Genomic DNA, 20,876 nt, shown 5'->3' with positions numbered 1-20,876 from the left:
CGTCACTCGCTTCATATTCGTTTGCTGCCTTCTCAATTGTGTAATCGTTCAGCACTCTTTGGAGCTCTTGCTTGTTGTCTGCGTACTGCGATCTTGCGTTGTCCACGGCTTTATTTAATGTTTGCTCAGACCCGGTACTTAAAAGTTTCTGTCGCACTTTCGCTGAGTTTGTGCCAAACACTATTCAATCCATTTCTTCTTTGTTTGCATAAGCACAGTCCTTCACCAGCAATTTTAACTCCATTACAAAGTGATCAAAAGTCTTGTTTATACCCTGCGTCTTCTCATTAAACTTGTATCTCGCGAATATCGTATTCGTCTTAGGCATGACAAACGCCTCAAAACGGTCATAATAAGTTTTCAGTACCTTGGCTTCCTCCTGGGTGAGAGTCCATGTGTTAAAAATGTCTCTTCCTTTTTCCCCAGTGCACAGGAGCAGGTAGCTGCATTTCTCACTCTTGTCTTTGCCTTTTATCGGGCCAGAAAACATGAGCTCCACGTGCTGTTGGAACTTTTCCATTCTCCCGGCAGGTTAAGAGAATCCCAGCCAATTCGTGGCGTGGGAATTCCAACAAAATCCATGACGGTCCTCTATTCTGACACCATGTCTTGTTTTCACAAATTGTGAAAAATGAAATGATGGCAAGACTTTCTTTTAAAGTATGCAGGGGAACTTTATTTATTACAGCTCTTACATTCACGGCATCCGTGCTCTAAATTAACTTCCATAATAGTAACCTTGAGGTCCCTTTTTCTGGTGCTTTCCTGATGACATACTGTAGGTGCCTAAACCATGCCTGATAATAATACATTTCAATGACATATAAATATTACAGTGATCACCTCGATAGACATCTCACCACCCAAATCGCTACTGATGAATCTAAGATGTTTAACAGGCATTGCCGGTATTAACTTTTTGATTTGCCTGTGAACGTTTAGCGGCAGCATGTTTATTGGATTGCTGCTGATGGACGGCCTTATATGGTCAGGCACTCCATTACGAGGGAGGCGTGGGTATGGGGGACGCAATATAGGCAGGCAGCCAACTACGTGTGAGGTATGGTGATGGGGGACACAACTCCGCTTCACATGGAAACCGAGCTGCAGGCTATGGCCGTATATATGTACGTAAGTAGGATTCAGTTATGACCGTTATGCGTAGGATTTTGAAATGAAACTTTTGTTAGTAAGCTGTAAGGAATGAGCCTGCCAAATTTCAGCATTCTACCTACACGGGAAGTTGAATTAGTGATGAGTGAATCAGTGAGTCAGTCAGTGAGGGCTTTGCCTTTTATTAGTATAGATTGGCACCAACATGAAACTTTCATCACAAATACATAAAAGAGGCTTTATGTTTTGAAAGAGCTTTGACCAATTGTTTCATTAATCCCAACTTTATATGGACCAGTGGCAGCAGTACTTTACCTTGCTCCACCAAGCCTGGTCTGATGATATTTTTGGCACCAAGCCGTAGCTTTTTTCTAGCTGACCATTCCTTCTGAACCAAATGTCAGCTGTTGACTGTACCGTCATGAGGCCCCTTTAACCTTCTTTGATCACACAATACTCCTGATAAGTTCTTCAAATTATTCCATCCACACTGCACTCTATGGGTTATCTCTATCTATTTTTCCATTATGGATTAGCACTGATATTTAAAATTTTCCACTCTTTTCAATAGCTCTCCCTGCAGACTAACTTTTAAATCCTGATCATCCTTAAACCCTAGATATTCTACCTTTTTCCTATTTATCTTTTATCCACTGTCTTCCATATCTCTTCTTTATCCTACAAGGTTCCACCCACTTCCTCTTTTCTGATGATAAACAACACAATGCACCTGGAGGATTGGTCTTTTATCCCATGGCCCAACACATCCATATCCAGATCAAAGAGGTAAGGAATTAAAGAAGATCAACTTTCTTTATCACCAGAATCAAATCAATTATATTCTATTTTAACTGTTTTGCAGCTAGACTATATAGGTTGTAGCTGAATAGATAAGTACTATTTGGCAAAAGATTGTTAAGTACAGGAATTAATCTAAAGTTGTATTTATTTGGACTAGATATTTTTCTCTTACATCATTTTAGTTCATGCTAATTATTTCTTGATTGCACAGTAAAAATTTCAGTCTTATAATTGATCGAGATTTTCTTTTTACTATAGCCTCTCTGGAGAATGAATTTAACATGTTTACTGATGTGCATAGCAGACTGAATAAGAGCCCTAATTAGCATCTATGAAATAACCACAAGTCTATCTGGAGTCATAATGAATGCATTAATGCCAGTTTACTAAGTGTCATGAACATCTGTGTACGCCTAATTAGTCTTCCTCAAGGTAGAAAAGCAAGAATGATGTGTAACATCTCATTCTGATGCAAAATTAGGAAAGTAACTTCCGTTACATACTACACATCAGTTTTAACTCTCTATGCTCTAAAGTGATTAATCTTTGAAATTACATTCACTACTAAATTGCATAAAAATAAGCATAAGTATAATGTAAAAATGTCTACATTTTCCTTTTTGTTTGCATTTGCAATAAGACACCATTTCAATTAATGAAGAAAAGTTCAGTTTCCTAGAAATGCCCTAGTATTGGCTGGATTTGCATCCCTTTCTAATGTTTAGTGAAATGACTGTTGTAATTTACTTTGTGTTTTTTAATAATTTACCAATTCTTTTAAAAATAGCCAGCTTTTTGCATAAAGCCCCAGTTTTATGAAGAGTTGGCTAACATTCAATATATTTCAGCAGAGGTTAATCGCTAGGATTTATTTACACCTATTTACATTATTTTACATATGTTGTTTTTATGCAGCTGTACAGTCCTAAGGAAGCTTAACTTTCCAGACAAATATTTATTCTGCATAATATACAGGATGTTTAATGTACAAGAGTAAAACAGTCACAAAATTCATTGTAAGGAAACTATGATTTTTTCAAAGCCGTGAGACTTTAGTCTATATTCTTTATCTGACTTACAGTTCCCCTTAATTTATTATGAAGTAGCAGTCATCCTTGTGGGCAAGCTTAGCGCACTGAACAAACATAGATATGCACAACAGTCTGCCTCATATACTGTAAGTACCTGTATATAGAACATATCAAAACACAGAAACATTGCCATTCTATTTCTGTGGCGCAATCTTATCATGAAGTTTTAATATTATTCTTAGTGCACTGCAGTATTTTTCTAAGCACATAATGGAATATAAAATTATGAAAAGACACTACATGCACAAATTATTATAGACATATTCTCTTCAGAAATGCTCCTTTGTACTAACAATGATTAATTTGTGGATATAAGCTAGTAATATTATTTTTATAAATATCCATTTTAAAAAGATCAGGTATTCTGAATATATGTACTAGCTGTCCCCTGTGGCTCCGCCCATGTACTAATGAAACAGGATAAACTTTAAAAATCAATAAATAATTAGGTATCGCTAGCTAAGCGGAAGGCAAGGTATGGTCCAAAACATGGCCAGAGGTAGACTGATTCAAATGAAGGCTGGCATGTGAGTGAGGAGGGCCCTGCCTGGCTCCCCACTCCTGATGTCACGCTTCCCCCTCCTCTTGGCCCACAGCATCCGTCTCAGATTAGTATGAATATATTGCTCCTTTAAGCGAACTATCATACTTAGCACGATGACAGAAGTTTCAAAATCAACTGGAATGTTCAAGCAAATTATAGAAAAAAACCCAATCTAAATCCATTAAGTAGTTCTCTTGTGAAATGCTGACAGACAGGCAAATGTTGGATTTTATATAGAGAGAGAGACACAATCCTGGATTAACACTTAACAGGGGTGTTATTAAACAATAATCAATATATTAACAAATCTGCCTGCAAGGTTTGTGTGCAAGTACATGGCAACCTACTGTACACTTGGTATCTTGTAGGTGGTTCTGCCAAGGGATAGGAAGCCAAGAGTACTGCTACATTAATTTTGTGTCTGTATTTGCTGAGTAAGAGTTGTGTTTGCATACTTGCCATTAAGTGAGCTTCATATAATCTGAGCATCGGACTCTGTCAAGGGTGTGAATTGTCTCTTTTCGCTGTTGAATTTTTCATGTTCTGGCTATCTAGGGACAACCAAGGCTCAGAATGTCTAATTTGCTGTTTGTAGATATATTGTTGATTTAGTCTGATATGGCTGCGAACTTCGGATTGGACTTTAGCAGTTGTCAGCCAACTATCACTCATTTGGGATGTCAAAAACAGCCTGCATTCTGTAGGCAAGGGTAGAGGGACCAATACCCCAAGGGGGAGGAATTTAAATACGTCCATTACTTGCTGACGCGTGACATGTTAAAGGACGTTTGACCAACAGATCAGTTTAGCAGCAGTACTGAAGGCTCTGTATCAGAGTAGTAATTAAGTGGAAGACAAGTCTTCAAACAAAATATTCAATTTTTCTGTGTATCTACATCCCTCTTAATCTAAGTAACTCGATCTAGGATTCCTGATTTTAGATAGGAAAAACAACATGTTTTGATACAAAACTGAAACAGTATAAAGTACCCACAAGGGGTTTATGTTTTCATATCATATTAAAGAAGCTCAAAGTTTAAAACTGCTGAAAACACAACAGACAATACATAGTAGTGCTTGAAGCTGTGCATAGGAGAGTAACCAGGTGTATCCCAGGACTTAAGGATGTACCGTACTGGCAGAGGATCAGAGAATTAAACTTGTTTAATTCTGAGCAGAGCAGTCCACATGAGGACCTAATCCAGGTCTTCAAAATTCTCAAACACATTGATAAAGGAGATCCAGCTAAATTCTTAAGACTAATCATATGAATCTCGTACATGAGGACGCCAGTGGATTGAAGCCAGGAGAGCTTAGATTCTAGCTAAACAAACAAGCTTTATGAACTAAGTGGTCTCCTCTCGTTTATCAGATTCCTGTATTCTAACAAGTGCATTCTTCCTTTTTTGTGTACTATTTGTGTATCAGAGCAGTGAGTACTGAGAAGCCAAAGTGGTGATCTTGAGGGTGAAAATGGCATTCTAACCTGATTTAGTATTTGTTTTTTTACACTTTTTGCAGCATGCATAACCATACAGGCTAAAGGAAATTATGAAAAAAAGCAATGAATATCTGGTTAGGTTACGTACAGGATAGGAATGGGTGACATACAAAAAATGTACTGATGATGAGAATAAGAACCTATTACTGAGCTCATTTTGCTCATTTGGGTTGCTTGATCAAAGTTTTCTCCTCCTGTGTGCAGTTGTCACCTTAAAAATTTATGGCACCCAATTCCTAATCGTGCTATCCAGTCACGTGCTTCCGCTTTGTCCTGCTGTCGCTTATCATTCAAAAGAAAAGCAGCATACCAGGTATGAGACAACACGAGCGCTTATGCTGAACTCCAGTCAGTCAGGGATGAGTCGAATATAAATGAAGATAAGCTGCTATCTAAATAACATAACACACTAATCAGCATTTTTCTGAACAAACAGAAGTCAAATGTAAACTACCAAAAAGCCATTGCTATGAACAAACAAGCAAGCAACTTGTTTCTTTACTTGAAAACACAACCAAAAGTGTAAATCCAAAATAGATAAAAGACAAAACTGACACTAGTACTCAAGGTTTCCTAAAAGAAGCATTCACTAATACCACTCAGTAAGCAGAAGATTCATGTGGAATCTGCAACATACATAACGGTACTGCATGCTTTGTTTTGGAAGTTCACAAGGGATGTTAATTTTTTTTTTTTTCGATTGCAATTCAGGAAACTTTAACTTGACTTTTGTTGTAAAACAATTTAAAATCATGAACTCCCTTCACAAAATGTATATTATTTGTAGCATAATATTTTTGAAAATGCATAAGTTGTGAGTGTTTAGAGGAATGAAAAATTCAGTATAAAAAGAAAATAAAAAAATAAGAATAATTTCACTTTGTACATGTGACAGTAATGGCCCTATAAACATACACATAAATTTAGTTTGCATTTCAGGAATATTCAGTCTATTAAATATTCAACATTTTAAGTGGAATAAAGTTAAAAAGAAGAAAAGCTTTTGATGTCACAGTCACAGCAAAGCACTATGCAGACTTATTTCAGTTGGTATAAAGGAAGCTCCGTTATGTTACTTGACACACTTTATCAGAATAATTTATTGGCTGAAAGTTCTCCGTGTTAATGCGTCAGCGAGAAGATGTTTAGCTTTGTTCATAATGACACTTAGTACCAAAGGAGAGAATTAAAACAAAACTACCTCCGAGGGTCCGGAGTGCGTCCTATAACTGAGTCTGTCCTTTTAATCACCCCATGTCCAATACGTCTCTTACAGGGACTGATTTAATAGAGACACTGCGAGAATATTTGAGAGTAACACCTCAACTCACTCATTTCCCTTGTGTGTTTTCAGACAAGAAGATACCTCAAAGATGGCTTAGCCTCTGACCCTGCCTTTTGCAGCACCCTTCTGAGAGGAAGGTATTCTGCTGTTACCAGATTCAATTTTTAAAGGGAAATCATCTGTTGTTGTTGGTTTTTATCAAACTTACAATTGGCAATTTAAACAGGGCTTTCCACTCAAACCCCCAAAACCTTTCTCACGTTATTTTGGTTTTATTTTACAACGTGTATGTGCTCACTGCCAATGATATGTGTGATATGTTTAACCTTGCATTGCTGTACACTTTGATGACACTATTTTGCTTTTGTATGTGTTCTAACTTGAACTCATGTCAACGTTTGTTTTCTTAAATTACTTCTATCTTTTCCAATTTGGCCACAAAGATTTATAGAAGTTGTATCATTCTTTTTCTGAATTTATTTCTTGTTTCTCTAGTTTTTTATTTCATTTAAAGAACTGGTTAAATATTAAGTCTTTAGTATCTTACTGTTCTCAGCAACATTTTTACTAATTGTGTAATCATTGTTAAGAGCTCCAAGAGATCACTCTATTTGAAATGGCACTGAAGTATCATTAGTATCCACTCAGACTACTTTTCATGTTTTTATCTATAATTCAGTATCATTCTTCTGTCTCATTGACCCCTTTATTCATTTTAAGGTCAACTGTAATTTTAGTATAAGCTTGATTGAGAGGTTCTTGCATAATTTCAACACGGACTCTTTAAATAATTACTTCAATTCTCTGACCAATTTCAAAACACTAAAAACATTGTGTTCCATCTGCTACATATCAGACGACTGAAGTATTTCAAGCAAATCCCTGAGGGGTTTGAAGGCGTATAGTGTTTGTGTTTGTGTGTGCTTGGATGCTGATTTTCTTTTTCTGGACCAAGCTTCAAAGAAACTTGCATGCCACCATTTTGTAAAAGAATTACCTCAATTCTCTGACCAATTTCAAAACACTTAAAACATTGTGTTCCATCTGCCACATTTCAGATGATTTAAGTATTTAAAGCAAATCCCCAAGGGGTTTGTATGCATGTAATGTTCATACATCCGTGTCTTAAGGCTGACTTTTCTTTTCTGGATTTAACTTCATATAAATTAGTACACCACCATTTTGTAAAATAAGTATAAAATGTTTAAAATTACAATGACATGGTTTCAATTTACAAATTATATTTGAAAATAGTTATATACAACATAAATTTGGCACATAAAAATTAGTTAAGAATTAAGTACATACATTTGTTTAGCATGTTTTATAATTTCCTACTCATGATACTACTACTACTAATAATAATAATAAAAATACATTTTATTTACATAGCACCTTTCCCATGCTCAAGAAAGTGAATTTGTGTTGCACTAAAAATTACACTGAAACCTTTTAATTATAAATAACGTTTTAAAAAATTAAGAACATAATAATTAAATGCTGTGAGATAAAGTTCCTTTGAGATGAGTCACTTAAATAAGGAAAGCTCAATGGGTGCTTTCACAAAACCAGGTATATTTCATGGCACAATAAAACTAGGATTATTAAAATCACGGGGCCCAGCCGGGCTCAGCCTGAAGGAGCAACGTGGTTCTATTCTATTGTGGGCTCACCACCTGCAAGAGAGGCCATTGGGGTCAGGTGCAATGTGATATGGGTGGTAGTAGAAGGCGGTAGCTCTGGCATTCTGACCCTCGGTTGCTGAAACTGGTTTTTGGGACATGGAATGTTACCTCTCCGGTGGGGAAGGAGCCTGAACTGGTGCGAGAGGCCGAGAGGTACCAGATAGATATAGTCGGGTTCACCACTACACATGTTCTGGGCTCTGGAACCATTCCTCTTGAGAGAGGCCGGACTTTGTTCCACTCTGGAGTTGCTGTGGGTGAGAGGCGTTGGGCAGGGCTGGGCTTGCTTATGGCTCCTCCGGCTCGAGGTCTGTACGTTGCGGTTGTCCCCTTTGGACGAGAGGGTTGTTTCCCTACAACTTCGAGTTGGGGGAAGGACTCTGACTGTTGTTTGCGCTTATGTGCCGAACAGCAACTCAGAGTATCCAGCCTTCTTGGAGTCCCTGGAAGAGAAGCTGTGAGGTGCAGCTCCTGGGGACTCTATCGTCCTGCAGGGAGACTTAAACGCTCACGTCGGCAACGACAGCGAAACCTGGAGAGGCGTGATTGGGAGGAACAGCCTCCCTGATCTAAACTAAAGTGGTGTTCAGTTGTTGGACTTCTGTGCTGGTCATGGATTGTCCATAACGAACACCATGTTCGAGCATAAGGGTGTCCATAAGTGCACTTGGCGCCAGGATGGCCAAGGTCGCAGCTCGATGATCGACTTTGTAATCATGTCATCAGATCTGCGACCTTATGTCTTGGACACTCGGGTGAAGAGAGGGGCTGAGCTGTCAACTGATCACCACCTGGTGGTAAGTTGGATCAGATGGCGGGAGAGGCTGCTGGACAGACCAGGCAGACCCAAACGAATAATGAGGGTCTGCTGGGAATGTCTAGCGGAGGAACCGGTCAGAAAGATCTTTAACTGCCACCTCCAGCAGAACTTTAACCTCATTCCGAGGGAGGCAAAGGACATTGATTCTGAATGGGCCATGTTCCGAACCTCCATTGTCAAAGCAGCAGAATGGAGCTGTGGCTGCAAGGTTGTCGGTGCCTCTCGTGGCGGCAATCCACAAACCCGGTGGTGGACAGCTAAGGTTCAAGAGGCTGTCAAGCTGAAGAAAGAGTCCTATCGGGTCTGGTTGACCAGTGGGACTTCAGTGACAGCTGAGGGGTACCGGCGGGCCAAGCGTGTGGCGGCAGAAGCAAAAACTCGGGCATGGGAGGAGTTTGGGGAAGCCATGGAAAACGACTTTCGGTCAGTACCGAGAAGGTTCTGGCAAATCGTCAGGTGCCTCAGGAGGGGAAAGCGGTGCTCCACCAACACTATGTACAGTGGAGATGGGGCCCTGCTGACTTCAACTGTAGACGTTATTGACCAGTGGAAGGAATACTTTGAGGATCTTCTCAATCCCACCTTAGAGGAAGCAGAGCTGGAGGACTCCAGTGGGGGGGCCCATCCATACCGGGGCTGAGGTCGCCGAGGTAGTTAAAAAGCTCCGAGGTGGTGTGGCCCCTGGAGTGGACGAGGTTCACCCTGGGTTCCTCAAGGCACTGGATGTTGTGGGGCTGTCCTGGTTGACACATCTCTGCAACATCGCATGGACGTAAAGGGCAGTGCCTCTGGATTAGCAAACCGGGGTGGTGGTTCCCCTTTTTAAGAAAGGTGACCGGAGGATGTGCTCCAACTATAGGGGGATCACATTCCTCAGCCTTCCCGGTAAGGTCTATTCAGGGGTGGTGGAAAAGAGAGTTCGGTCGATGGTCGAATCTCAGATTCAAGACGAACAATGTGAATTCCATCCTAGCCATGGAACACTGGACCAGCTCTACACCCTGGCCAGGATCCTGGAGGGGGCATGGGAGTTTGCCCAACCAGTCCACATGTGTTTTGTGGATTTGGAGAAGGCATTTGACCGTGTCCCTTGAAGCATCCTATGGGGTGTGCTCCAAGAGTACGGGGTACAAGGCTTGTTGTTACGAACCATCCAGTCCCTGTACAGGAGGTGCAGGAGCTTGGTCCACATTGCCGGTAATAAGTCGGACTCATTTCCTGTTGAGGTTGGACTCCGCCAGGGGGGCCCTATGTCACCGATTCTGTTCATAAGTTATATGGACAGAATTTTTAGGCACAGCCAAGGAGGGGAGGGGGTCTTGTTCGGTGACCTCAGAATCTCGTCTCTGCTATTTGTGGATGACGTGGTTCTGTTGGCTTCATCGGACAGTGACCTCCAGCTCTCACTGGAGTGGTTCACAGCCGAGTGCGAAGCAGCGGGGATGAGAGTCAGCACCTCTAAATCTGACCCTGCCTGTTTTTGATAATGATTCTCTTTTTCTACTAGTCCTAAATGAAAGAAGAACCTTCTTCTCTGCCCAGATACAAAATAACCTATTAAAGAATCTTTAAAACCCCTTAAATGATAATCTGGAATCAGAAACCAAAACCAGGAAAGGTGGAGAAAAATCAGACTAATGTAAAAGTATCAAAACACTAAACCAGGAAGCAACAAAAGACTTCAAAGAAAAAGCACAATGCAAAAATAGCAAAAGCCCTTTATAAATTCCAAGCACACACAATGTTAAGAAAAATGGCAGACAAACAATTGAGTTGCAACACTTTTTTATACAATTAACATGCCTCTAGGTTCAATTTTAACAAAAAGAGGGGAAATAAGAAATTAAAAGGGGCTTATTGGGAAAACCTCTAAAAAGACCAAAAGGGGAGAGCCAGGAAAAAAAAACTCGTACAAAACCATAACATCACAGGTAAACAGCTCTTGTAAATGAAAGTAAGCAGAGAGGCTAAAGATAGAATCAAGACAAGCAATGGCTGCCTAAAAGAGACAATAAAACAGTCTAGTTGTGGCAGTTATGGTCATTGAAAGTCCTTAATAGGTTAACAGGAAGAAAAGATAATACACTCATATACGAAGAAGGGAGTAAAGTAAGAATTTCATGGCAGACAAATGAGCAGCAGCCAGCTTTCTCTTGGATCAAGAAGGGGATAGTTACTCCAATACCATTTGCCCGAAGGATAATTAAATTACACTTTCTCCTGAAGACACTGCCAGAATTGGAACACAAAGTTTAGGGACTTTCTTTCTTAGACTTTTAGAAAATAATCTGTATTACTGACCTTGTACCTGAAAATTCAAATTAACACTAAAATTACCAAAGCCTACGAAAAAACTCATAATCCCGGCCCACCTTAAATCCCTTGCACCTGTCCGTCAGTGTCTTTTGTGCTGTAAATGTGTCGATCAGCAAAAGCAGCAAGCAGCCTGCTATTTGACCCCGCCCCCAACACAGAAACAGCAGAAAGTTCTCTCAGCTCAAGTCTGTTTACTTGCATTGGAGTTGCCTAACATTGTATAGGTTAAATAATATACCGTTATTTGGAATACATGCATTTCATGTGTATTCCGTGTCTACAACAATCTATGTAAACACATAATTAAAACAGAAACATTTTTCATGTTTTAGTAATAATTGACAAAATGTAGACATGAAGTGTATAATGTGTGAAGCCTGAAGTCCAAAACAACATAGCTGCACCAGGCGTAAAGGCGAAAGATGACACTATTTGGATGCAGCAACAGGTCAGGCATCATCCTGCCAATCAGTGTGCCCAAAACCTGTCCTTCAAAGAAAAAGCACGGCTTGCAGAGCTCGCCAAGGTATCATGCAAAGTCCTGTTTGTGATTATGTTTTGTGATGGTGTTTATGTAAACGTCTGATCGAATGGTATCTTCCTACTGCGTAAAGTCACAAGTAGACTGCAGAGCTTCCTCTGTTTGATTGACACAGGCATCCTCACAAAGTACATGTGTACTGAAGTGACTTTAGCTGCAGGTGGAAGTTCCATACAACTGCTGTTACGGTTCTGCCTTTGTCCAGAAATGGTTTCATAAGCTTTATGACTTTAGTCTCGGAAAGCCTAACTCCCATGGGGTGACTGGGATCTTTCATGAATAAGATCAAACACAGTAGGGTACAACAGAAGCTTCCACCAAACTTTAAACCAGCTGTTACAGACTGAAATCAAAGGCTTCTTCTTTTTGGGCGCATACACCATCAGCATGGCGCTATCAGATCTAAACACTAGCGTGTTGAATTGCTCGAGTACTGAAGTGACTTTAGGTGTTGGCGGAAGTCCTATTTAACTTATGGTGCCAAAAAGAGTTGTGTTGCATTACAGCAGTCTATTTAGCCAGCGAAATCGCTATGAAAAAGCTGTCTGTTGCTATGGTCCTGCCTTTGTCCAGTCTTATAGCAGTCACGGGACATTGTCTCTTTGATTGCCGTTTGTTACGACCTACTTTATACTTTTGTTTTTATATTCTAACTAGCAGAATACCCGCGCTTCGCAGCAGAGAAGTAGTGTGTTAAAAAAAGTTATGAAAAAGAAAAGGAAAAATTTAAAAAATAATGTAACATGATTGTTAATGTAATTGTTTTGTCATTGACATGAGTGTTGCTGTCATATATATATATATATCTATATATCTAATATATATATATATATATATATATATGTATATACATAGTAAAATTGTACAGCTGGAGATGTAGTGTGTTAAGTAATGAAAAGAAAAATTTTAATAATAACATAACATGATTGACATTGTCATTGTCATGTGTTGCTGTCATATATATATATATATATATATATATATATACACACACACACACATAAACATATATATACATATACACACATATATACAGTATATATACATATACATCCACATATATATACATATATATATGTGTGCAAAACCACTCTTTTATCAAGGCTTCCGTAGGGTAGTCTTTTGAAATGAAATTTTCCTCAAATCAGTCCTAGCAACGCAGTTTCTTCCGACTCTAACATTTTTGTAGCTCTGATGTGTGCATCAATGTAATCGGTGTACCAGGAAATCATGCATTGACAGAAGTTCCCCTTTGCTTGGAATGCAAAGTGTGATTAAATGCGTTATTTTTTAAAGCGTTATGGAGCACATGCATCGAAGCTTCTCAGCTGTGCTTGTTCTAAGAAAAGGAAACATTTTAAAAATAACGTAGCACGATTGTCAATGTAACCTTTTGTAAGTAGTGCCTGGAGGATTCAGAGTGTGGAGAAACTCTAGAGACAAGGTGTGTATTAACTTGTGGATTTTTCTGTGAGTATTTGGTGGTAGCGTCACAAAGTTGCTTCCGCAAGACTGCGTTAGCTGCGGAGCTCAGCTCAGAGCGAAATGAGGTGAATGAGAGGGGAGATGATGACGTGACTTCCCCACCTGCCTTAACTGTCAATCCCCTGTCAAGGATGCCAGGGACAATGTCCCGGCCGGGACACCTTGAGGGACCGGAAGTGGGCGTGCGCCCATCTGGGATCACGTGGGGGCCGCCACCCTTGTTACTTTGGGGGCCACGGGTTGGGGGCTTGGAAGCCCAACCCTGTAGGGGCCCATGGTCACCGCCAGGGGGTGCCCCGGTGCCTTGGGAGCCCTGGACCTCAGCACTTCCGCCACACCATCCGGGCGTGCATAAAAGGGGCCGCCTCCCTCCAGTCAATAGCAAGAGTCGGGTGGAAGTGGATGGAGCTCGGAGGAGAGGAGTGGAGGCGGTCTGAGGACTGAGCAAGGCATTGTTGTGCGGCCAGGACTTTAAGGGGTGTTTGGTGCTGTGGCACTGGGTTTGTGCACTTTACCACTTGTAAATAGTTGTAAATAAACCCGTGTGTGGAGAAAGAACATGTCTACCTGTCTGTGTCCGGGCTGTACCCCACAATGGCATCCCAGATGGGACTTCCTGTCTGAGATAAGGCAGGGACCCCAAAAAAATAATTTTGTGGGCAGTCTGGAACAGCAGGTTAGCCCACACGCGCTGCGGGAGCAGCGCACGCACGACCCCGCAGGAGCGATTCGCCTCACGGACCGCCACCGGTCACCATGGGGCCCTTTATAAGTCCAGAAATTCTATGTAAGTGCTGAATATGATTTGTTTTGGGGGCCCTAAGCTATAGCTTGTGTAGCTTATACGTAAATCCTGCACTGGGTAAGTGCCCTGCCCCATGGCGAACACTTACTTTTTATGTTGCAGGCAGGGACTGCTCAGATCCGCGTACCCCACACCCCACACAAACACAGTCTCTCGGAATTTGCATAAGCACAACCCTTCACCAGCAATTTTAACTTAGTTACAAAGTGATCAAAACTTTTGTTTATATCCTGCATCTTCTCATTAAACTTGTATCCCACATTAGCCATGGGCATGACAAACGCCAGCGGCAGCCTGTCTATGAACTTAATTTAAACTTTAGGTTTACACCGTGCTTTGTTTCCGAAGTAGCTGCACTCATGAATATGGTTGTATGTGTTACTCTCTCGCTTCTTATTGTTTCGCTGCCTTCTCAATTGTGTAATGCATGTTTTCTTCAGCGCTTTTTGGAGCTCTTCCTTGTTTTCTACGTACTGCATTGACAGTCAGTTCACGTGATTACGTGGGAGGCGTGATGATGTCACATGAAACTCCGCCCCCCCACGGCCATCGAGCTCAACTCCATTACAGTCTATGGAGAAAAATAGCTTCCAGTTATGACCATTACGCGTAGAATTTCGAAATGAAACCCGCCCAACTTTTGTAAGTAAGCTGTAAGGAATGAGCCTGCCAAATTTCAACAACAACAACAACATTTATTTATATAGCACATTTTCATACAAAAAAAATGTAACTCAAAGTGCTTTACAAAATGAAGAATAGAAAATTAGAAGACACAATAAAAAATAAAAATAAGTCAACATTAATTAACATAGAATAAGTAAGGTCTGATGGCCAGGGTGGACAGAAAAAACAAAAAAAAACTCCAGAGGCTAGAGAAAAAAATAAAATCTGTAGGGATTCCAGACCAAGAGACTGCCCAGTCCCTCTGGGCAATCTACCTAACATAAATCAAACAGTCCTCTTTGTATTTAGGGTTCTCATGGAAGGACCTGATGATGATGGTCATGTAGACTTCTGGCTTTCAGTCCATCAACGTTGGAGCATCATGATGCTTTGAGTAGGTGGTGGTGGTGCAGGCCGCCACCACAAAGAAACTGGAAAAAGAAACAGAAGAGAGAGTAGGGGTCAGTACGGGTTTTGGAGCCACTATGAATAGTTATTATGATGAATTGAACATACAGAGTATCAGGATTCAGTTAAAGAGAAGTTAGGAGAAAGCCATGTTAAAGTAATGTGTTTTCAGCAGTTTTTTAAAGTGCTCTACTGTATTAGCCTGGCGAATTCCTATAGGCCTATAATTATTTAGTATGTGTGGGTCTAGGTCTGACTTTTTAAGTAAAGGTTTAATGACTGACACTTTTAGTGCATCAGGTACTGTGCCATGCAGTAATGAACTATTGATAACGGTTAGAATAGGCGCTGCAAGAACATCCATTGCACTTTTTACTAGTTTTGTTGGCACTGGATCTAGGGAACAAGTAGTGGGCTTCATTTTAGTAATTAAAGTTAAGACTTCCTGGTGAGTTACAGGATTAAAATTACTAAGGTGCTGAATGCAATGTGCGGCAGGGTCTGCTAAGCTAGTATTTGGTTTGTACTGTGATGCTGAGATCTGGGATCTTATATTTTTAATTTTCTCATTGAAGAAGTTCATAAAGTCTGTACTGCTAATATCTGTTGGTATTTTGCACTGTTGATCTGAATTGCCATTTGTTAATTTAGCCACTGTTCTAAACAGTACCCAGGATTTTTATTATTGCTATCTATTAATGTAGAATAGTATTCTGAGCGAGCTTTAAAGAGGGCTTTTTTATATTTTTTAACACTCTCTGTCCATGCAATTTGAAAGACATGTAGCTTTGTTGTTCTCCATCTGTGCTCCAGTTTTCGACAATCTAATTTAAGAGCTCGAGTATTTTCATTAAACCAGGGAGAGTTTCTATGTGCTTTGATCACTTTTGTTTTAAGGGGAGCCACTGTGTCCAGAGCATCTCTCAAGGTCACATTATAATGTGATATTAGCTGATCTAAATTGTATTCCATGTTTACATTTGATGTTAACTGATCTAAATGGTTTTCCACAATTACGCTCGACTTACTCAAGGTATCTATAAATTTTGAAGCAGAATTACAATCTAGATGTCGCACTGTCTTTGTTTTAATCTGTGAGTGCGTTGGCAAGGGCAGGACTAAATCAAATGTAATTAAGAAGTGATCGGAAATAACACTACATTTAATGGAGTAATATTTAAATTTTGAATTTCAACTTTGTAAGTTATAATTAAGTCTAATGTGTGGTTATGATTATGAGTTGGACCTTTGACAATCTGACAAAATCCTACTGAATTTAACAAATAATTAAAACATTTGCTAAAAGTGTCAGTTTCCACATCAATGTGTACATTAAAATCCCCCATCAGAACTACGTGATCATAATGTATAGCCAAATCAGATAGAAGGTTGCTAAATTCAGTCATGAACAATGAATATGGCCCTGGTGGTCTGTAGACTAGCACTATAATTGTGTTGGAATCTGTTTTAATATTTAAAATGAATGCCTCAAAGGATGTAAAGTTGCCTACATTTTTAGAAGTGATTTGCATTTTGTTACAATGAATTATTCCAAGGCCTCCTCCTCGACCAGAATCTCTAGACTTATGAAGGAACGAGTATCCATCTGGTGACGCCTCAGCTAGGGAACAGTGTCACATTTACTAAGCCAGGTTTCAGTAAGAAGACACAGATCAGATTTTGTACTTAATATAATATCATTTACCAAAACAGCTTTACTACCAAGAGAGCAAATGTTCAATAAGCAGCATTTAAAACTGCATGCTTCTTTCTGAACTGATGATATATTTTTTATTTTAATTTGAAGTAAATTTCTATTACAGATGCCCCTGGTGGAGGGTCTGGTTTTATCCCTTGGTCTAATTATACACCTTATTTTTTGGTTTTCAATTCAGTTACCCCTAGGTTTTTTACTTCCGTCTTAACCTTTAATCCTAATGCATCAAGTTTATTTCTGATAACCTCATTGAATCCATTATTGCCAATTACTAAAATTTCAGTTTTCTCTTTATTTAGTTTGAGAAAATTACTATTCATCCATTCAGAAATACCAGTCAGACATTGTCTTAGTGAATCGAGAGAGTCAGAGTCATCAGGTGGTATTGATAAGTACAGCTGTGTGTCATCAGCATAGCTGTGATAGCTCATGTTGTAACCTGAGATAATCTGACCTAACGGAAGCATATAGATTGAGAACAGCAGCGGACCCAGGATACAGCCTTGTGGAACACCATATCGGATATCATGTATCTTTGAGATGTGATTACCACAACTCACAAAGAATTTTCTACCTGCCAGATAGGATTCAAACCAATTTAAGACACTGCCAGAGAGGCGATTTCTAAGAATATTGTGATCAATGGTGTCAAATGCGGCACTCAGATCTAAGAGGATGAGAACAGATAAATGGCTTCTGTCTGCATTTACCCGCAAGTCATTTACTACTTTAACGAGTGCAGTTTCTGTGCTGTGATTTCAGCACATTTCAGCCTTCCACCTACAGTACAGTATAAGTAAAGTATAGTATAGTATAGTACTGGGAGTGGAGAGGACTCTGGCGTTGAATGTTCGCCGCTTCTCCCTTTGAATTTTTTGAGTTTTATGAGTTTTATATTACTAATTCACTAGTTTTGCTGTCTACTCACCTGATGCCCGGATTTTCTGCTTTATTGTCTGCTTTGGATTTTACGGCGCTGTCTGGATAGCATCTCTCCTTTCTTCCTCAGTCAGAATGGCGCTCAGTTATTCCAGCTCACAACTCCTCCGACTTAATCCCGCAACCACTCCTGAAAATAACATCTCCATCATTAAAGAACTTGGACTCCTTCGCCGTCCTCAATACACTCATAGAGGCTCCGGTCGAAAGTTCATCTTCCATAACCAGCCAAAGTGCTCTGCTCCCAATATTCCATCTTTCTGGTCACCTGTCGCACGTTTGACACGTCATCAGTGCACCGTCATTCCAACTACTATCAGCTCTGAAAGTATCGTGAGATCTTTGCACTCCAGCATCGGAAACATCAGAGCTAATGAGAGGAACACCGTGAGATTTTCACATTCCCGCCTGGATTTATTTTGTGGAGTTGATTCTAAGCTGCATGGAGTGGATTTTAATGTTTTGCGACCAGTACAGAGATTGACCTCACAGTTATTAGTCAAATTTGAACTGTTTAACTCTCAATCCATCTGCAATAAAGCCACACTGATTGAAGAACACATCAGGGAGAAAGGACTTGACTTCATGTGTCTGACAGAAACATGGCACCAGTCAGAGGTTTACTCTGCCCTAAATGAAGCCTGTCCTCCTGGCTACAGTTACTTGGAAGCAGCTCGCAGCACTGGGCGTGGTGGTGGCTTAGCTATCATCCACCGTCAGGATTTGGGGTTGTCCCGTATCTTGATACCTGCAACATCCTCCTGCGAGTGCCTTGCATTTAAATGTAAGCCTCCTTTTCCCATGACTGTTCTCCTTATCTACCGACCTCCAAAACCCAACTCTGCCAACTGATCTTCTCACAACACTCTGTGCTACCTCTGCCAACATCATAATTCTGGGAGATATAAATATTCATGTTGACAATCCCACAGGTTATCTCACTGCTGATTTCCTTGAGCTACTGGATTCTCTCAATCTACAACAACATGTTGATGTCCCCACACATTCCAGGGGTCACACACTTGACCTGGTCATTTCAAATTCTGCCTTAATCAGTAACTTACAGGTATATGATCTTGGTATTTCAGACCACAAAGTAGTGTCAATGGAGCTGCCCTTTCTTTCCCCCCATATCAAAGTAAAATGACAGATCCATTTCAGAAATCTGAAGAACATCAATGTGGATGCCTTGGCCCTGGACCTTAAACTTCTCTCCTCTGACCCTACCAGCTCCCTCTCTGTTGCTGACCTTGTGGACTTTTACAACCAGTCCCTGAGCAGTCTCCTGGACTTGCACGCCCCCTTAACATCCAGGTCCGTCTCATTCTTGTGCTCAGCACCTTGGTACACCTGCGAACTGCGAAAAATGAAGACGGCTGGCCGTGTCCTTGAGCGGCAGTTCAAGGCCTCTGGGCTGACTGTCCACAAACAGGCTTATAGGGAACACAAGAGGGTGTATGCAGAAGCTCTGAAGGTTGCACGGTCCAGGTTCTATTCCACCATCATCAGCAACAGTTCCAGGAACCCCAAAAAACTTTTTTCAACTATAAATCACCTTCTCAAACCTCCTTCACCTGCCCACTCTGAGGCCACCGATGAGAGGTGCAATATGCACATAAATTTCTTCAAACAAAAGTTGATAACATCCGCTTACACCTCTCCACCACGGATATCCTGCCCCCAACTGTCGACCTACTGTCTGAGACTGTCCAGCCCCTTTGCTCCTTCTCTGTTGCCACACGGAAAGAGGTGGAGGATGCCATCAGGAAAATGAAACTGTCTACCAGTTCCCTGGACCCATTCCCCGTCTCTGCCGTCTCTCCACTTATCACTAGGATCATAAACCAGTCCCTTTTGGCTGGCCATATTCCTTTTTCACTAAAAACTGTTGTCATCAGACCCCTACTGAAAAAACCCACCCTGGATTCTGAAGTTTTCTCCAATTATAGACCCATCTCCAATCTTCCATTTCTCTCTAAAGTTCTGGAAAAAATAGTTGCAACTCAACTTCATGACCACCTCAAACTGAATAATCTGTTTGAAAAGTTTCAGTCTGGTTTCCGCCCTGGCCATAGCACCGAAACAGCCCTGGTCAGGGTCACCAATGATCTTCTGATAACAGCAGATACTGGTTCCCCTTCTTTACTCATCCTCCTTGACCTGACAGCTGCTTTTGACACAATAGACCACAACATTCTCCTTCACCGCCTGAAATACACCATTGGACTGTCTGGAAATGTTCACAATTGGTTCACATCTTACCTGACCAGCAGAACTGAGCACGTCGCCCTGGGCAGCGCAAAATCTCATACCCACAATGTCACTTGTGGTGTCCCACAGGGCTCTGTGCTAGGCCCCATCCTTTTTACGATCTACATGCTCCCCCTTGGAAATGTCATTAGCAGACATGGTTTATCTTTTCACTGCTATGCTGATGACACTCAGCTTTACCTCAGGACTACCCCCACCTCTTCTACTGCTCCTCTGCCAATATCTACATTGACTACCTGCCTGGAGGAGATAGAGGCATGGATGAGGCTCAATTTTCTTCAGCTAAACAGATCCAAAACAGAAGCCATCTTAGTTGGCACATCACACCATGTCCACTCTTCTACCATCACCAGTATCACTTTCGCTGGCCAAAACATTCCCCTTTTCACATCTGTCACCAATCTGGGTGTTAAAATGGACCTGCAACTCACCTTTGACGCCCACATCAAACACCTCTGTAAGTCTTCCTTCTGCCACCTCAAGAATATTGCTAAACTCCGACCAACTCTCACCCTGGAAGATGCAGAGAAGCTCGTCCATGCCTTTGTCTCCTCCAGGTTGGATTACTGTAATGCGCTCCTCATCGGGATTCCTGGCAAGAGTATTCAGAGACTCCAGTATATTCAGAATTGCGCTGCCAGGATCCTGATGAGGGTGCGAAAGCATGACCATATCACCCCAATCCTGAAAACCTTTCACTGGCTCCCTGTTCCACTCAGAATTGAGTTCAAGGTTGTTCTCCTCACCCATCAGTGCATCTATGGACATGCCCCCCTTTACTTACAGGAACACCTTACCCCTCATACCTCCTCATGCACTCTCCGCTCTGTACACACTAACACTCTCCAAGTCCCTAGAACCAAGCTTCGCAGTATGGGTGATAGGGCT

Source organism: Polypterus senegalus, chromosome 1 (assembly GCF_016835505.1).
Source record: "Polypterus senegalus isolate Bchr_013 chromosome 1, ASM1683550v1, whole genome shotgun sequence".
NCBI lineage: Eukaryota > Metazoa > Chordata > Cladistia > Polypteriformes > Polypteridae > Polypterus > Polypterus senegalus.
The sequence above is the reverse complement of the archived record's forward strand: the minus strand, read 5'-3'. Positions refer to the sequence as shown.